The sequence below is a fragment of the Columba livia genome, chromosome 1 (genome assembly GCF_036013475.1).
Source record: "Columba livia isolate bColLiv1 breed racing homer chromosome 1, bColLiv1.pat.W.v2, whole genome shotgun sequence".
In the NCBI taxonomy this organism is placed as follows: Eukaryota; Metazoa; Chordata; class Aves; order Columbiformes; family Columbidae; genus Columba; species Columba livia.
This window is the reverse complement of record NC_088602.1, coordinates 195,705,399-195,722,491: the sequence shown is the minus strand read 5'-3', so window position 1 is coordinate 195,722,491 and position 17,093 is coordinate 195,705,399. Positions and strand designations below refer to the sequence as shown.

Below are 17,093 nucleotides of genomic sequence, written 5' to 3'. Positions count from 1 at the left end.
GGCTTTCAAAGCTCTCCCTTTCTTCCCCCACAGCTAGGTAGGAATGACAAGAGTGTGTAGAACTGGGGGCTTTCCAGTTTTATTATGAATTTTGAAAGGTTCAGGGACAGCCAGAGCTCTTTTCCTTTCTTCCAATCCACAAATCTTTCTGGATAAGGTTATTATGTATATATTGGACTTGTTCAGTCCAGTGTGCTTGTGACTGATGCAAAAATCGGAGCTACAGAATGCACAAGGGCCTTTCTTATGTGGGATGCAGGTATTTTTTTAAAAGGAAAACCAATCTTTTTTTTGGTCAAGTTTTTCTCACTTGAGTCCTGGTCTAGTTTGTTTACTTTATATTGTTAGCTAAGGTAGGTGAAAAAGGACTGAGAGTATCAGATTTTACTGCTTTTAAGAAACCCCATGGTTCTGGCTAGAATTGCAAGAGGTACTGAATTTGGCGGTTCCTGCTGTGACAGCAGGTTTTAGGCAGAGTGTCACTGCTGTACTATTTTCCAGCTGCTGAGTCTTTGTGTTGCTCCATTTTCGCTGCCTTTGCAAGACCCCTCTGCCAACACTGCTGCTGTAGATTAGAGGTCAACAACCTAAATGTGCTGCTTTGCTTTGCCGTGGCTGCCTGGGAACACCCGGCTGAACCTGTGTTACTTGGGGCTGAAAACTGTGATACCTCCAGATTAGCATGGTGATGGGTAGTATAGGAAAGGTGCACGAGCTTGTGTTCGTTTTAGATCCATTTTGATGCTGATAAGATTATCTGACATATTGTATAATACCAATCAACGGGATTTAACTGAGAATCCAATTATGTATTTACTGGAAAACAAGATTGTATGTGAAGTGTAATAAGTCCTGACTTCAAACTTCAAGAGGCAGTGAAATCCTCTCCTTCCATTAGTTCCAGGTAATCCAGCTCCCTGTCCTGAATCTGTTGCTCACTTATCGCTTCAATTTGCCTTGCTCCCATTCATCAGCCACTATTTCTTAATTCAGTGGACTTAGAAATGGTTAACTCTGGTAATACAGTTGGGAAATAAGCTATTTGTAGTTTCCTACAGGCCCTGCTAATTATTCATGTGATGAAGCTTACATAAGGGCTGCATTGCAGTTACACTGCATTTGATGACAGAACTCTGTACTTCTGTGTAAACAAAAGTCAAGTGATAAGGCATGGGCAAGCAGAGTCTGGTGGTAACTAAGGAGAAAACAAACTTTTCTGGGAGGATATTAAGGTGGTACTATCTGCTTAATTGTCATGTTTCTTTTAAAAAAAAGAGAAAAAAACTGTCCATACCATATTTAAAAAGAAAAAAAAAAAAAAAACAAATCAAAAACTGAAAGAGCCTTTATTGCTACCATTGTTCATTGCTTTAGCATTTCTTCAGATTCAGTGGTGAAACCAGTTAAATCATACAATTAAAATTTTAGGTAGTGTAAGTTAGCTAAATATTAACATTTAAAACAGTGCAGTGATTTTTCTCTTTAGCTTTGACACTGAAATTGTAAAAGCAGACTGTTGTAGAAGAATTCTATGTACCCATTTTGGGGAAATCTGGGAGTTCTAGAAACTAGAACATTCTTTTAAGACCTTGTTTAGTACTTCCTGGCAATTTCTGTAGAACACCAGTTACCTTAAGATGTTTTGTCTAAATATTCAGCTTCTAAAATATATGTTAGCTTAGCATCTGCTGGAATAAAGAGCCTTCTACCTCTTATCCCCATCCCCCAAATGTTATTTGTAGTGCTAAAGGAAATTATTTTAAGTGGAAACAAGGTTGGCCAAAACACTAGAGGTTTGTTATATAGTATGATATTTTTGTTTTTTGTCTTTTGTTTTGAGTTTGACTGTGAAAGCAGGAGCAGTGTGTGGCTGAACCCAAGTGCAGCCATGGACTGGAAGTCATGTGTGTGTCTGGATGTGGGAGGCAGCTGCCTGATTCACAGCAGTAAGTGAAGGAAAGTTTGTAGCTTGTGTTAACATGTTGTCTTCTGACTTCTTGGTGCTGGTGAGGAAACAGTCCAAACAGCTTTAATCATAGTCATTTTGGTTGGAAAAGACCTTTAAGATCACCAAGTCCAACCATTCACCTAACGCTGTCAAGTCTACCACTAAACCATGTCCCTAAGCAACCACATCTTAAACACCTCCAGGGATGGTGACTCAACCACTTCCCTGGGCAGCCTGTTCCAATTCCTGACAGCCCTTTCCATGGAGAATTTTTTCCTAATATTCAATCTAAACCTCCCCTGGTGCAACTTGAGGCCATTTTCCTTTCATCCTATTGCTTGTTACTTGGGAAAAGAGACCAACATCCCCCATGCTACACCCTCCTTTCAGGTAGTTGTAGACAGAGATAAGGTCTCCCCTCAGCCTCCTGTTCTCCAGGCTGAACAGCCCCAGTTTCCTCAGCCATTCCTCATCACGCTTGTGCTCCAGGCCCCTCACCAGCTTTGTCACCCTGCTCTGAACTCGCTCTCATTGTGAATTAACATGTAAATACATTTGTCTGTAGCTTTTAATAGATGTATGACCCCTTATGAAAGCTTTAAATATGCCTCAGTGTAAGACCCTCCCTAGCCTTCGGGCACTACCAGTATGCCACTACTACATTATTTTGTGTGAACTTTTCCATTTCCTGGCAAAGTTTTTGTTAGCTTAGGTATGGGTCCTGGAAACCTTGTGTGCACCTTCCTTTGTGCACAGTCCTGTTGGGAACTCTTGTCTGATGTTAAGTGCTCAGAGGGATGAGATATTTGGTTGCAAGTTTTGTGGCAGGAACCACAGCCATTTCAGTTGGTTTCATCATAGTCCTGATAAGTGAACAGTTACTGTAAGCTTAAATTTCTAAGTAAATTTGAAACTGTTTATTTTATGTAACAATAGTAATTGTTTTGAAAGCATATGTGCTACCTGCAGTACGTGAGGGACTATGAACTCTAATGCAGACAAACCACAAGTGATTTGCATTGATGATTTCTGAGAGCAGCTGGGAAGCGCCTGACTTAGAAGTATTATGTGCCAAGAAGAGCTGATTTAATTCAGTCAATACAAAGAAATGGGATTTGACCCTGAAGAAGCTTGTCAGGACAGACTTTTCTTTCTGTCCCCAAGGAGCTGCAGCCAAGGGTTCAGCAGACAGGAGCGATCTCTGGATCAGGTGTTGCTGCTCTGTGTGCGCTGGAGCTGAGGGAGCCCGGCAGAGCGGGGCCAGCCCGGCAGAGCGGGGCCAGCCCGGCAGAGCGGGGCCAGCCCGGCAGAGCGGGGCCAGCCCGGCAGAGCGGGGCCAGCCCGGCAGAGCGGGGCCAGCCCGGCAGAGCGGGGCCAGCCCGGCAGAGCGGGGCCAGCCCGGCAGAGCGGGGCCAGCCCGGCAGAGCGGGGCCAGCCCGGCAGAGCGGGGCCAGCCCGGCAGCTGTGCCCGCGGGGAGGATTGTTCCAGAAATGGGGCAGAGTCTCCCCTGCCTGTAATGTACAATTGAGAGAACTGCTTTTCATTTGTACAAGCTACCTTGCTGTGTGATTTATCATTTTTTAAAGTGACTTGGCATTAACGGTTTTGGAGATCTGGTTGGATTTGTAATCTAATCAGGGAACTTGAGCCCTAATGAAAAATTAAGGCTACAGTTAAAAGCTGAAGCAGAAAGTATTTAGCCTCACTGTTATGCCATCGTAGATATTAGTTGTTTAAAGCAGATAAAAGTAGCAAGGAAGTAGCTAGTTCTGTCTAGATTTTATTCACAGTGTGCATGTAATGAGTTAACTATGTTGTTGACTTTTCAAGGTGTAGGTTTATGTTGTGGTGCATTACCAGGGTGCACTTATTTAATGGATGTGCTCTGTCCTGGATCTAAAATGTTGCTGAAATGTACTAGTATTATTTTTAGTAGTGATAATTCCAAACTGTAGGCTTGCTAGTTCAATGAGATATGCATGCTGGTAGCAATTAAACAAGAATTACTCTATTTCCACAATGATTTCCACACTGAATTTGTTCAACCTAGCCAACAAGGGCTTTCTACCTGTCTGGAGTGGAAGCTCAACTGTTAGAAAAATCAAGCAGCCTTTTCTATTTTGCATGCTATTAAAAGTCAAGAATGTGAAATTAACCTATACTTTCCTGATGAGGCAGCAGAGCATGCCCTTTCACTTTCTGTTAGGGTAAAATCTCCAGTGATATGTTGGATATTATAGCCAAGTTATTTGGGTAGTTTTAACTCTTAGTGGAGAATTAGAAGAAGTAATACTGAAACCTCACATCTTCAACTTTAGTCAGGTGATAAGCATCAGTCATTACATTTTTAAATGTTTTCTTTGACATAAGGCATTCTCTAATATGTTTCTCCATCATTGAACAGAAGATGTTCTCTACTGGAAGTGGGGAAATTTAATGCCATAGGCAACATGGAAGAAGCCACAGTGGCTGCAGCTTTTTGCCTAATGTAGATATCTTTGCCCAAATCAAGCAAATAACTGGAATATTTCAATTTATTTATGTTTAGAAAAAGTTTCTGGTTTATCAGCTAGAAAGTTGTTTTCCATGCAGTATCCACATTTAGACACAGGTTTTCATTTTAATAAAATTCCTGACTTTATTCCAGAGCTGTTTTATATAAAAAAAGCTTAGGATCATGCTGGTTTCTTGCCTTTATTCAGGGTAATACATTGAGTGTGCACTACAGGTGTTTACTTCTGTGAGAAGTGAAGGTATGTAAGTGAAGAGAATAAGATTTGGCTATGAGAAGCTACTACCTTGCAATTATGTAGTTCTATGGATAGATGTGACTGGAAAACAGGCTGAGGATGTGAAATGGTGGCAGCTCAGCCCTCAGTGCAGATGTTGCTGCTGTGGAGAGCTCTCTTCCTGCTGGCCTTGGAATGTGAATTTGTGAGTGGAAACTGGCTTTCCTGTGAACTTCCATATTCCAGTGGATTTCTTCCATGGTTGATGTTGAGCAAGGCCCTTTATAGCAATACCAACTGCAAATTTGTTTCCCTAGTCAGCTGTGACCAGTCCCTTTATTTTTGACTTCTTGTTAATTAAACTCCAGTTATTTCAGCTTTCCACTGGTGTTTCCATATAAATGCTAAATATTCTTTCATTAACATTAAAAAATAAAAATCCTGTTGCTTTCCACCACATCTGAAAAAAATCAACCTGCAGTTAGAAAAAAAGCAGATTATAGCCTGTAGGTTACCCAAATTTTGCACCTGATTGAAAATTTGTGGGCAACGTAGACCAAGAGACTTGTAAAATATTTCAACTGTTGGGGGGGGCTGGAGAATGGAGGAAGGGGGTGGGGGATGCTCAGGGACTGTCAGTTTATATTAGCCTGAAAAGCTGCTTGAACCAAAAGAGCATCCAGCATTGTACTGAGCAATCATTTCGGAGTGTGACTCAGTGTGGAAAAATGCTACCTCCTGAATTTCTAGCATAGTTTCCCGAATTGCCTTGACTTAACTAACTTTTTGGGGGCCTCCTTTTAAAGTGTCTTCTGAAGCCTGCAAAGGAGAGAGGTGGCCAAGTCTTCACAGGGCAGCTGAATATGGTGTCACTGCATAGGAATAGAAGGATGGAAAAATTAAGCTTTAATTTTTGATGCTGTTGCTGCTAACGTGGATGTTGTTGTAGCCTTGCAAATAGGATGAATAGACATGAAGGAAAGAACTAAAATTGCAGATTGGCATTTAGACATGTAAAAATGTGTAGCTGAACCAGGAGGACTGAAAAAGGTGTATAACATTGTTCATTTCTGTTTTGCAAGGTCTATAATAAACCAGTACTAAATAAAGCAAATGGGTTATTTTTCCTTACTGCACAGTTATGATTTACCAGCTCAGAGCTTTCAGTCGCTGCTTGAACAGTCTACCTTCTGTTTTGAGACAGAGCAACTTCTGTTCATTAGAAACAGTCAACAATAAATATGAAGAAATTTTCTGCAGTTTGCTTTGGAACTTGGTGGATCGGGTGTTATGGATACAACGCTGCCTTTTTTTTTTTTCTTTTATAAGGAGGGGCAGGAAAGTCACACGGTGGTTTTTGTTCCAAGAATGTTGCACTGAAAATCGAGAGAGTGAAGGCACTATTCAGAGCACATTATTGAAACAGTTTTTTAGCTGTCTTGTCCAATTGTGAATTATCTGCTTGTTATTTTAGTAGTGTTAGCTAAGCAGTCATCTCAGTAACGAATAATGACAACTTGTAATTTTCTTTTAACTGACCTGATCCTTCTTTTCTTTTGTTGTATTATTAAATGTAATTACTTGGGATGTGGCTTGTAGCTTTAGCTATAATAAGTAAGTTGGTAACTTTATTCTGAGTTAAATGAGGTTGGTTAAAAGTAATTCTTGGACCTGTGGCTCATGAGTATAAAACAGCCAACTGCCCTAGACTTGAGAATATATAACTGGGAAGATAAATTCTCTGTAGGAAGGTAAAATAAATGAAAGCAGTTTTCAGAGCTACAGTAGTCTTGGTGTGAATGTGTAGTGATTTCTGGGCTATAGCTCTGGGGGCTGGGACAATGTGTGTGGGTAGGGCAGTGTGGGGGTGTTGGTGAAAAGGGAAACTGGGTAAGAAAGGCAATACTGAAGAGTGCTCCTTTGCTGAAGACATAGAAAATGCTTTTAAATTTGTTTAAATGTAATAGATAACCTCTTTTGAAAAATGAGGTTATTTTGAAGTAGTAGCGGACTTCTGGCATACATACCTTTAACTGTTAAGAGGAAGGAATTGGATGAAGCCTAGTGTTGGCATGACTGACAGGTGTTTGGGTTTTTTTGGTCATCTGGATAATCTTACATTACATTTTTTTTTCTCTCAGATTTAAAAAGTTTTCCTGTCGTGAATAAACACTGTTTTGTTTGCTTATTTCTGAATATACTTGTGGCACTTATTCTTGATTTCCATAAAGGAGCTGGAAACTAGGAATGCGAGAAATCCTGAATGTATATACTTAAAATATTTTATTGTGTGGAATAATTTTGTTTTAAAGTTATTCCTTTGAATTTACAGGTAAAAAAAAAAAGCAATGGTGGGAGTGTGCAGAAATAGTGTCATTAATAGTGTCATTGCTTTGCAAATAGGAGTGTTGGGTTTTTGAACCAGAAAGCCACTGTCAATTCTGTGTCTAATTGAAAATACTGTGTGAGCATTATTAGTTCGTTCATTGGTGTACTGTGTTGCTGTGGGCAATGTTTTTGAAACCAGCTGTCTTACAAAGCTGTTTTTAGTAAAGTTTGACTCTGGTAATTATATAGTAGTTACAAGTGTGCTTTATAAAGAGTTGACACCATCCATGTTTGTGTTGTGAGTGGTGTACCTTTTATGGGCTTGGTGTGTTTGGATGTGTTAGGCTGAGTGGGTCATGGCTCAGATGATGTACCTGAAAGATCCCCAAATTCCTGAACTCTATATGTGACTGAGTTTAGGTTTGCAGGCACTCGGACTGTGTGGTTTGTGTAGTAGTTGTGTGTAGTTCATGTTTGCTTGTTTGGTTTTTATGTTATTCTGTAGCTTGATAAAGCAGCAGTGACCACAATATATTTTTGGGGAGGGGGGTGTGTGCACAGCCTATGTTCACCACATTGCTTTTGACAGTACTGTTTTATTTCAGTTGAACTCTTGCACTCTAAAAATTCTGGAAACAAAGTGTATGTAAAATATCAGCAGCATTTGCTACTGTGGCTTATTGCTACGCTGCTGGGCTGTGCACTCTTCAAGTTTTCCCTAAACTTGCTTTTGATTAAGTTATGTATAATGACATTTGTTTAGCAGGTTTAATCTCTGTGAAGTGTTCAGCTGTATAGCAGAAGGATACCACAGAGAGTGTACGCCTTTTCCTGATTCTGCCCTAATTACATAATTAATAACAGGCTCTGGTAAGCTTTACCAGCAGCATGACTCAGCCACTCCTCATAGTTACACGCTCCAGAGCAGGAATGATGAGTGCTGCTAACTTACGTGTTAAAGCTAAACTTTGGAGGAAAAAACCCCATAATTTGCAAAAGAAATATAGGGTGTGATGCTCTTTCTTTCATATATGCTGTCTTCATGAATCCTTTTCCAAAAAAAAAAAAAATACACTTGGTTGCCCAATTGACCTCTTTGTATCCATACCTGTGGTAGTTGTAGATGCTGGTCCAGGGGCACACCAGAAGACCTTCCTTTCTTCTTTCCTTTTTGAATTTGTGACATCTTTGTTCTTTAAGCATTGTGACCGTCATTTGTTATTTCCATACACTTTTCATAAGCTTTACTAGTCTTTGGTATTGCCAGTGCTAGTGATTGATATGAAGCACCACCAATGAAATGAAGATGGTATTTAATTCTTCTGTGCATGAGCTTATCATTCATAAAAGCTAAAACATAGCTTTCAATAGAGACCTTAAAATTACAAGAAGCAAGTGCACTCTTGAAAGACAGATTTAATGTGCAGTTTAAGGCAGTTCTTCTCACCTTGATTTGGTTTTTGGATATTTGGCTCTGTATATAAATATATGCAGAGCACAACCATCAAATTGCAGACTTCTTGCTGATTGAACCCTTTGGGAAACTACAGCTTTGGTGACTTGGAGCAGTCATCCTAACCCAGAGCCACACATGGCTCTGCTTCCTTGTGGTAAACTTTTCGATTACATATTTCCCTTGTTCCTGCATTTCCTTTGGCTCTGAAGACATGTATTTGATTTCTGGCAGGCCTTGTGGAGATGTTAGGTGTGTCAGACCACCTGGGGCAGGGACTTGCCCTTCCTGCCTGAACTAGGCATTTGGGCTGTCTCTGCTGTTCTACAGACTGGGGGCTGGTGTCCAAAAGTGCAGTATAAGCAGACAAACAAACTGAAAGTATACATAGGGTTTTCTAAAAGACTAGAAGCTACCTCTCAAAATAAACACTGAAATGTAGAGTTCCTTTTTGCTCTTTTTTTAAAAGGTGAAAAAGATTCCCATGGATTATATTTTCAGGGTTGATTCTTACAGGAGGAATAGCCTGTGAGTGACTCGAATATTTCAGGGTATGTCCACACATTTGATATAACATGGTGTCCAGACCTTGAGCTAACGCCAGCCACGGTAGTAGTACAGCTGAGCACTGTGTTCCACTGTGCTGTAACAGCAGAGATACTTCCTCATGCCTCTTACTCTCTAAAATTACTTTTTCATGCTCCTTAATGAGGAGAGGCAGCTTCTCCAGACTAATTGGCTACCTGGAGATTAGATGTCTGCAGTCACTTTCCACACCAAAGTATGTTTGACCATGATTACTGGGACTGAGGTCTATATTCTGCAACTTTATTGCATGATACAGATGTGCCTACATTCCTGTATTATATTAGATTAATTCTGAACTTTAGTTTTATGAATGCATAGCTCCATGTTTCAAATACTTCGAGTCTTAATTTGTAAATTAAACCTTGCTGCATTTGTTTAGATCTCATTTTCTCCAAGATATTGTTATTTCTCTTCCAGCTTTCTGAGAGTGGAGAGACATAACATTAAATGTTCATAAACAAGGCAAGTAGCATAGTAGAACAATTTTGAAAAATCTGTTTGCCTTAGAAATGTCATTTCCAGTATCAGTTTAGCTCTAATCAAATTGCACTTGGGTTTGGAGGCGTGCCAGTTCTCTGCTTGGCAGGCACGTGGAAGCTTATGGCAGTGCTGCTTTTCCATCGCAGCTGACCTTGTCTTGAACTAGAAATAATCAAGGCCTGTACAAATCCTGCAACACAGTGCCCCCTTCTCTCTCTCTCAAAAGTCAAATTGTTTTCCAAAGCTGTGGGTTTCTTCACTCACTGGAGAGTAAATTAGTCCAGGAGAAATTGGAAGGAAGAGGTTTGGATGAAAGCATGCGTTCATGTTATAAAGAAAGATGTTGGAGGTCTGTTAGATCTACTGGAGTGTCTGTTAGCCCTTCTCTGGGAGGTGGGGATGGGATGGGAGCGTGTGGGGCAGCAGGAGGTCTGTGTGAGGACAGACTTGGGTCTTTCCCCTCCCTGTATTTTCTTGGCAAAAACACAGGACTCTGCCTGTCAGAGTGAAGATGCCATCTGCGTTGCACAGCCTGCTAGGCTGTTACAGAATTGCACAAGAATTAATCTGAAATCATACCGCGAAACTGTTTTCTGGCTAGCTGTGGCAGCTGCCCAGGGATGTGGTTATAATACGGTATGTCGGGAACCAAGGGAAAGCAGCAGCCTGCAGAACCGCCTCAGCCTGGCACTGCAAATGTAATCCCCAACGCGAACACTTAATGGGTACATGAGCTCCTGAAAAGGGTAATTGTTTTATGAAATCAAATTAGTGTTCATAATAAAGGTAGCTGAAGAGGTAGAGGTTGACTGTAGAGGAGAACTGGACAAATCTAGTTACAGCAGTGATACATTTCCTCAACTTAATTTAATTCCAGATTTCCATTTGCTGTCTTCTCATTATGAGCAAACTGGAAGTGACTGCAGCACTGAAAAAAAATATTCTGCATGGGTATTTTTGAATAATTTTTTTTTTCTTGTGGTAAAATAAGTTAGCTATTGAAATGTAATATCTTGGAGCCCATTTGGTAATTTGGTGGCTGATGTTGCTGGATATCCAGCTATGGGCTTAATAGTTATATTTAATGGCTACACATGGACTGAAGGGGTGCTAATACCATTTTATAGTATCTTAATAGGACTTTATAGCAAAATCTGGACCACATGTATCCTGATTTAGCTTCTGCCACAGTCCTTAATAAATTTTTACGTCCAGCTCCCGGGGAGTTTTATTCTCTGGTGTTGCCAAACTTGCACTGAGATACCTACCTGATATTACTGAAAGTTTCCTGGTGTCTAAAGGCAAGCACGGGTACATGTGCAAAACATCTGCCTCACTTGCCCAGGGAGCTGGTGTAAGTTTAGGCCGAGTAACACCTGGACTCTGCCTAGTTTCTGTGGGCTCTGGGCCCACACAACACCTGCTGGCAGTGCTGAGCTTGGCCTAGACCATGGCAGCCATGGCAACTTCAGAGAAACATTGATGGGATCGGAGCCCAAGTCTTGCATAAGGGCGATTGAGTTACAGTCGCAGCAAGCTGGTGCTGCTTACCCTGGCTGGGTGACTGGTGTGTGCCCCTGCTTCTCGCCACCAAAGCAGGTTCATGGGGTGGGAGCTGACTTGTGGTGGGAGGAAAGGCTTGGCAACATGCTGGGTGGCCAGTTGCCACAGGTTGGCTGCTGGGCAGTATCTCGTGTAACTGCTATAACCTGAATATCTGTAATTTCATGTCCTTTTTAGATCTTAATGCAAGTGACTGGTACCGTTAACATGAAATTGTACCATTAATTGATACCGCTGAATACTAGTGTGCATCTAAAAATCGAGTTAGTCTTTCTGCAGAAGTGGCACGGTGGTATCCTGAATGTGTCTTACACTTTCTTTGCTTTTGTTTATACAGATGGCTTTTATTCCATTATTTATTCAATCACTGAAGTATTTTATGAAGGCTTGGGTTTTCTATGCCACGGTAGGCACTTGAAACAAATGGATTCCACACTGAAGGCCACCAAGGGCTACTGATAAAACAGTATATTTATGACTTGCTCAGAGGCAACTGCCTAGCTGGCACTTTAAATGAAAAGCAGAAGACATGTAGTTTATGTAGTTTACCATAGAAGTGTAGGGGGTTATTTTGATACTAACCTTAGGAAAGAGTGCCTTGTGGTATTATTTGTAGGCATTGGATTTTAATTTGTTATGTGTCATTCTGAAGTGGAGTTTAAAAAAAAATTGAGAGATTTCTTCGAAAGGAGTTGGGCTGGAAGGTGTAGTACTTCTGCACTTTTTATGAACTATGGGTACGTGCATGTGTTTTTGGAGGAAAAAAGAGTAAAAGCATACTGAAACAGTTCTCAGACTTCTGATACTTGTTTCACTGGCCACCAAAAACCTCTTTGGAAATGTTGAGAACAGCATTGCAGAACTATATCAGTACTAAATGTACTGAATGGTAACTCACCAAATATGAGCATTTTGTTACCTGCCAGTGTTATTTACCACCACAGACCACGTTGCCCCAGGCAGCGGAGGTGCTGGGGCCATTGTGCTGAGGTGTGCTGGCAACTGAACGAACTCTTAATGGGTGACGGTTGCTGGCAGGAGCCATCAGGTTTGTTCCTGTGTCCTTATTGCTGTATTAACAAGAGGTAGACCTGATGTTTGTCATATGCCAGCGTTTTTCATATCCCTAAACCTCATTGAGTGGTAAAGAATTAACATACTGATCAGCTAGTTCAGATGAATGCATTCAGATACCATAGTTATGGTCTCATCTGGAGGTGCTGATAGTGATAGAAGCAAGCAAGCTTCCAATGTGTGCTAGCAAAAGTACTGAAAAGTTTATGCAAAGAGTATTTAAATCTGTTTAGCTTTCTTTATTCTCTGCTTGTTGTGAAGGAGCGTGTTGGATGGGAATGGTTTTGTAGAACCATAGAATGTCCTGAGCTGGAAGGGGCCCACAAGGATCATTGAATCCAACTCCTTTCCCTGCGTATGACAACCCCACAGTTCACACCATGTGTCTGAGGGTGTTGTCCAGTCTCCTCTTGAACACAGTCAGGTTTGGGGCCGTGACACCTCCTGGGGACCCCGTTCCAGTGCTCCAGCACCCTCTGGGGGAAGAACTTTTTCCTATTGTCCAACCTAAACCTCCCCTGGCACATCTTCCTGCCGTTCCGTTGGGTTCTGTCGTTGGTCACCATAGAGAAGAGTTCAGCGTATGCCCTTTCTCCTTGCCTTGTGAGGAAGCTGTAGCCACAATGAGGTCTTCCCTCATTCTCCTCTTCTCCAGGCTGAACAAACCTGGTGATTTTAGCTACTCCCCATATGGCTTCTCCTGTAAACCCTTCACCAGCCGAACTCTTCACCAACTTTGTAGCCCTGTTCTGGACACTCTCCAGCAGCTTTATATCCTTTTTATCCTGTGGTGCCCAGAACTGCAGGTGGGGCCGCACCAGTGCAGAGCAGAGCGGGACAATCCCCTCCCTGCCCGGCTGGCAATGCTGTGCTGGATGCACCCAGGACACGGTTGACCCTCTCGGCTGCCGGGGCCACTGTTGGCTCATGTTTTAACTTGTTGTCGACCAGAACCCTCAGATCCCTCTCCACAGAGCTGCTTTCCAGCATCTTGTTTCCCAGTCTGTACATACAGCCAGGGTTGTGGTGTCCCAGCTGTAAAATCCGGCACTTGCCTTGTTGAACTGTATACAGCAGTTGGTGATTTTAAATGTAATGGAATAGAACGGAGAGGGAATTGTGATACCAAATTAATGGCAGGAAGCTGTTTTTTAGTGTGTGGGTGTTGCTTTTTCTGTTTTTGTTTTTCTTTTTGTGTATGTGTGTGTGTTTTTTTTTCTGGTTTTAGAGAGCTTTTGTTTGTTTGTCAGTGTATGTTGCCTGCTATACTTAAGTGTTTTATTAAGTGCTCTTAGACTTAATATTTCACATACCCACATGTGCAACTTAATTGTGTGAAATTTAATAGGCTTTGTGTAGTAAGAGGAGAATAATGGAGAGTCTTGGGTTTACAGGTTAACTTGTTTCAAGAACCGCATGTTGTTTAAGTGGTTTGAATTTAGGCTTTTCTGAGCAAGGTGAAAAAAGGGCTTTCCTCACAGCAGAGTTTTTAATGTAAAACTACTTTTTATTTTTTCCAACACACAACATCTGGCTAATTATTGGTATCTGAAAGATCAATCTGTGTGGTTTTTTTAATTGTTTCCTCTTTTCTTTTTGTAAAACAAGAACAGAATAACTCAATGCTTTGCCCTTTATAGGTCACTCTTAGAAGTTCTTGTTTGCTTATTGCTGTTCTGAACAGGTGCTGAGAAGGCAAATGTGATAATTACCCTGTGTTAGAGCAGTATTTGCAATGCTTCACATGGAGAAGCAAAATTTAAAAAACCACTGGTCTCATTTTATTTAGTATATGAAATGGAATTAATGGATGGTTTGGTCATAGATGTGTTGAGATTTCTGGGGAAAAATTAGGTAATGGGGAGGTTTTTAAATGAACAGACACAGAGATAAATTCTTTCACTAACTGAAAGGAAGTGTGTGTGTATGTATATCTGTATCCTTATATATCAATATATAAAAATAACATTTAAATCCCAGGGACAATTTTCCACCCCTAGAAATAATCTAAGGTAGGATGCTTTTCAAAGGGATACTGTAATATTATCTAGTTTAAACAGGAATCAGTTCTAGGAAGTTTGTCTTGCAGAACACAAGTTATTGACCTGATGATTGCTGTAGTCCTACACCGTATTTTCTGAGGCTGTTCTAGCTGACAATATTTTTAGCAGAGACATTGTGCACCTATTGTACTGAGAGATTAGTCCCAGTACAATACAGTGCATTACTGTGCCACCACTGGCTATTTTAGCCTTTCCTAATTAGACAGTTTGTCCTAGTGCGCTGAGACAGAATAGATTTAGGGGATTAAGTTCCACGCGTGTGGCCTGGAGGCTCTGCAAAGTGCACGTAAACAAGGGTTGGGTGTGTTCGCTTTGGAGAGGAGGAGAGGGAAGGATTCAGGGCCTAATGCTGTTTGGGAAGTTGCCACATCTAAGGAGATGGGATTGGAAATAGGTAGAACACACATGGTTGTATACAATTAATAGAGTAGCCTGAAAACCAGACGAGCTAGAGCCATGTAGAAGACAAAATGGGTGAAGTCAAATTGGTCCTGGAAAAAGAAACCAACCCAGTGGCAGACTGCCAGGTGGGTAACTGGGCAAGGAGAGAGGACCAAAATGAACTCTTTCACATTCTAAGGCATGGGCGATGCCTGCTTTGCTGGCAGAAGTGGCCACATTAAGGCATGAGGGAAGGGTTTTGCTGTAAGTAGAAGAAAAAAATCACTTTGTCATTTGATGTGTGGGGTGGAGGAGGAAGTGTTCCTATAGCCAGTGCTGGAACAGGAGCAGACTTGCACAAGGACTGCAGCTTGCTGGACCTCACATTGTGTGGATGATAATATTTTTTGACAGCCATGAAATTTGAATAATCCACTCACAATGCTCAAAGTGGCCAGAGATCGGGTTGAAGGCGTTTATTACTTACTCATTAAGGTTGTCACATTAGCTTGGTCCTAAACTTACCAAGAGAACTATATGGATTTCAGGGCACAAACTGTCCCTTGAGCGACCTCAGATTGGGTGATGATCTCCTGTCTGCACATAATTTTATTTGTCAACTTTCATTGTATAAATCATTGCTAAAAGCCTTTCAGAACTGGGTGGAAGTTTGGTTTTGGGATTGCACAAAAGGTTTTCTATCTTCTTTCTGTCTTTCTATCTATTCTTCCTTGTACTAGAACACAATGCGAACAGTACCTCTGGAGCTTTAGAAGCCCTCAGAGTTCATGCTCGTAAGAACAATTGATTGCCTTTGTGCTGTCTGTACTGGATTAGTGAAAGAATAAGAGTGCTTAGTTTTAAGAAGGAGCTTGGCCTCTGATTTCATGGCATTAATCTAAAGTAGTAAAATAAGGTACCAAGTTTGTATTTTCCAAGTATTAAGTGTTATAGGCAGCATGCTACAATATTTTATTTGCTCAGTTTTTCCAGTTGTGTAGAGTTCTTTTAGGATAGGCATATGATTGATTTTGAATACTTTTTTTCTCTGCCTGGAAATAACAGCTATTTTATTATAAAGTGTTTGTTGGTCTGGAATAAAATCAACTTCTTACAAGTTTAGGTACGTGTTTGTCAGGTTTTGTCTGTAGTGGGCACAGTTACTAGTGGATCAAGTTGTTAGTGAGGAAGCTGTGTAACTCCTGAATTAATTTTAGCATTCTTATTTCATTTAAGGGAAAAAAAAAAGCCAACCTTATGATAATTATTGTTATTAGAGAGAAAAATCTGTGTCCTATATTACACACTCCATGTTGTTAAATGCAAATACTGTTTGTAGAGTATTTGTACCTAATTTACACATCATATTATCATTCCTTTTATTGATACTTTTCAAAAGTTTTCTGCAGAAAACCTTACAAATCAAAAGAAGATACGTTGTGCTCTGTGTGATTATTCTTTTTTTAACAGTACATTTTTAAACTTGAACTAAACTATATGTGTGCTGATATAATTTGAATTAATCTGTAGCAGTCCGCTCAGAGTTGTTGTTGATGAGCTCTCTCAAGCATTGGCACAGTCACCCTAGATCTGTAGGTGGCTTTGGGTCCTTATGTTCCCATTAGATTTTGGAACAGGTTTGGTGTCTGGAGAGGAGCGTTTTGGCTTTGTTTCCTATGAAAGGAGTATAATTTGTGCACGCTGAAACTTCTCTCTGATCCAAACCAACATGTGATAAATGGAGATGTTGGGGGAATTTGCTTTAGGACAGCACAGCTACTCCAAAACAAACACTAATGTAGACATTGCCCTTAAAGCATGGAATATGAAATGCCTATGTGCCTTTAAAGTGTTCTCTGTATGTACAGATCTTCGCCTTTGATACTGTAACCTAAAGTAGCCATACCAAGGTAAATATAGGTGCTTGAAGTTTGATATAAATGGAGAATGTATATAAAATATTCCATGACTCTGTGTGTAGCTCTACTGCTGATTACATCACCTTTATATATGACCTTACTTGTCCCCTGTGTTTTAGACTTTAATTGGTGCTGCTTTGAGAACTTGGAAACGCTTAAAAAAAGAAGTAATTTTGTAAACAAATTATTAGTTAAAGTTTTTCTTCCTGATAGTTAACCATTAAATCAATTGAATCACAAACTTCCATGATATTCTTTAGTCACTGAGCTAGTACAATAATTCAGTTTTTACAAGACTGCAAGAGTATTAAGAATGCAGAGTAATTAATAGAATGGTAGAATATAAGAAGTCTAGTTCTAGGCTTGCCTAGAACTTGAACTTGCCTAGTCTAGGCAAAGTAGTTTTCCAGAAACTGAACAAACTGAAATAAAAGCTGGAATTTGTCTCAGTGGGGAAATAATGAGGAATGAGACACTTTTACCTTTAGGATTTGTTAGGAATTGGTGTGGGGGGTGTGTGTGGTGGTGTGGGGGGTGTGTGTTTGTTTTTTTTCTCCACTCTTTTT

The 17,093-nt window shown here is 40.6% G+C and overlaps 1 protein-coding gene across 14 annotated transcripts in view; it reads left to right on the top strand.

Moving 5' to 3' along the window:
- The window catches only part of KIF21A (kinesin family member 21A), a 95,723-nt gene that overhangs the window by 16,335 nt on the left and 62,295 nt on the right, over positions 1-17,093 (top strand). The window lies entirely within an intron of this gene.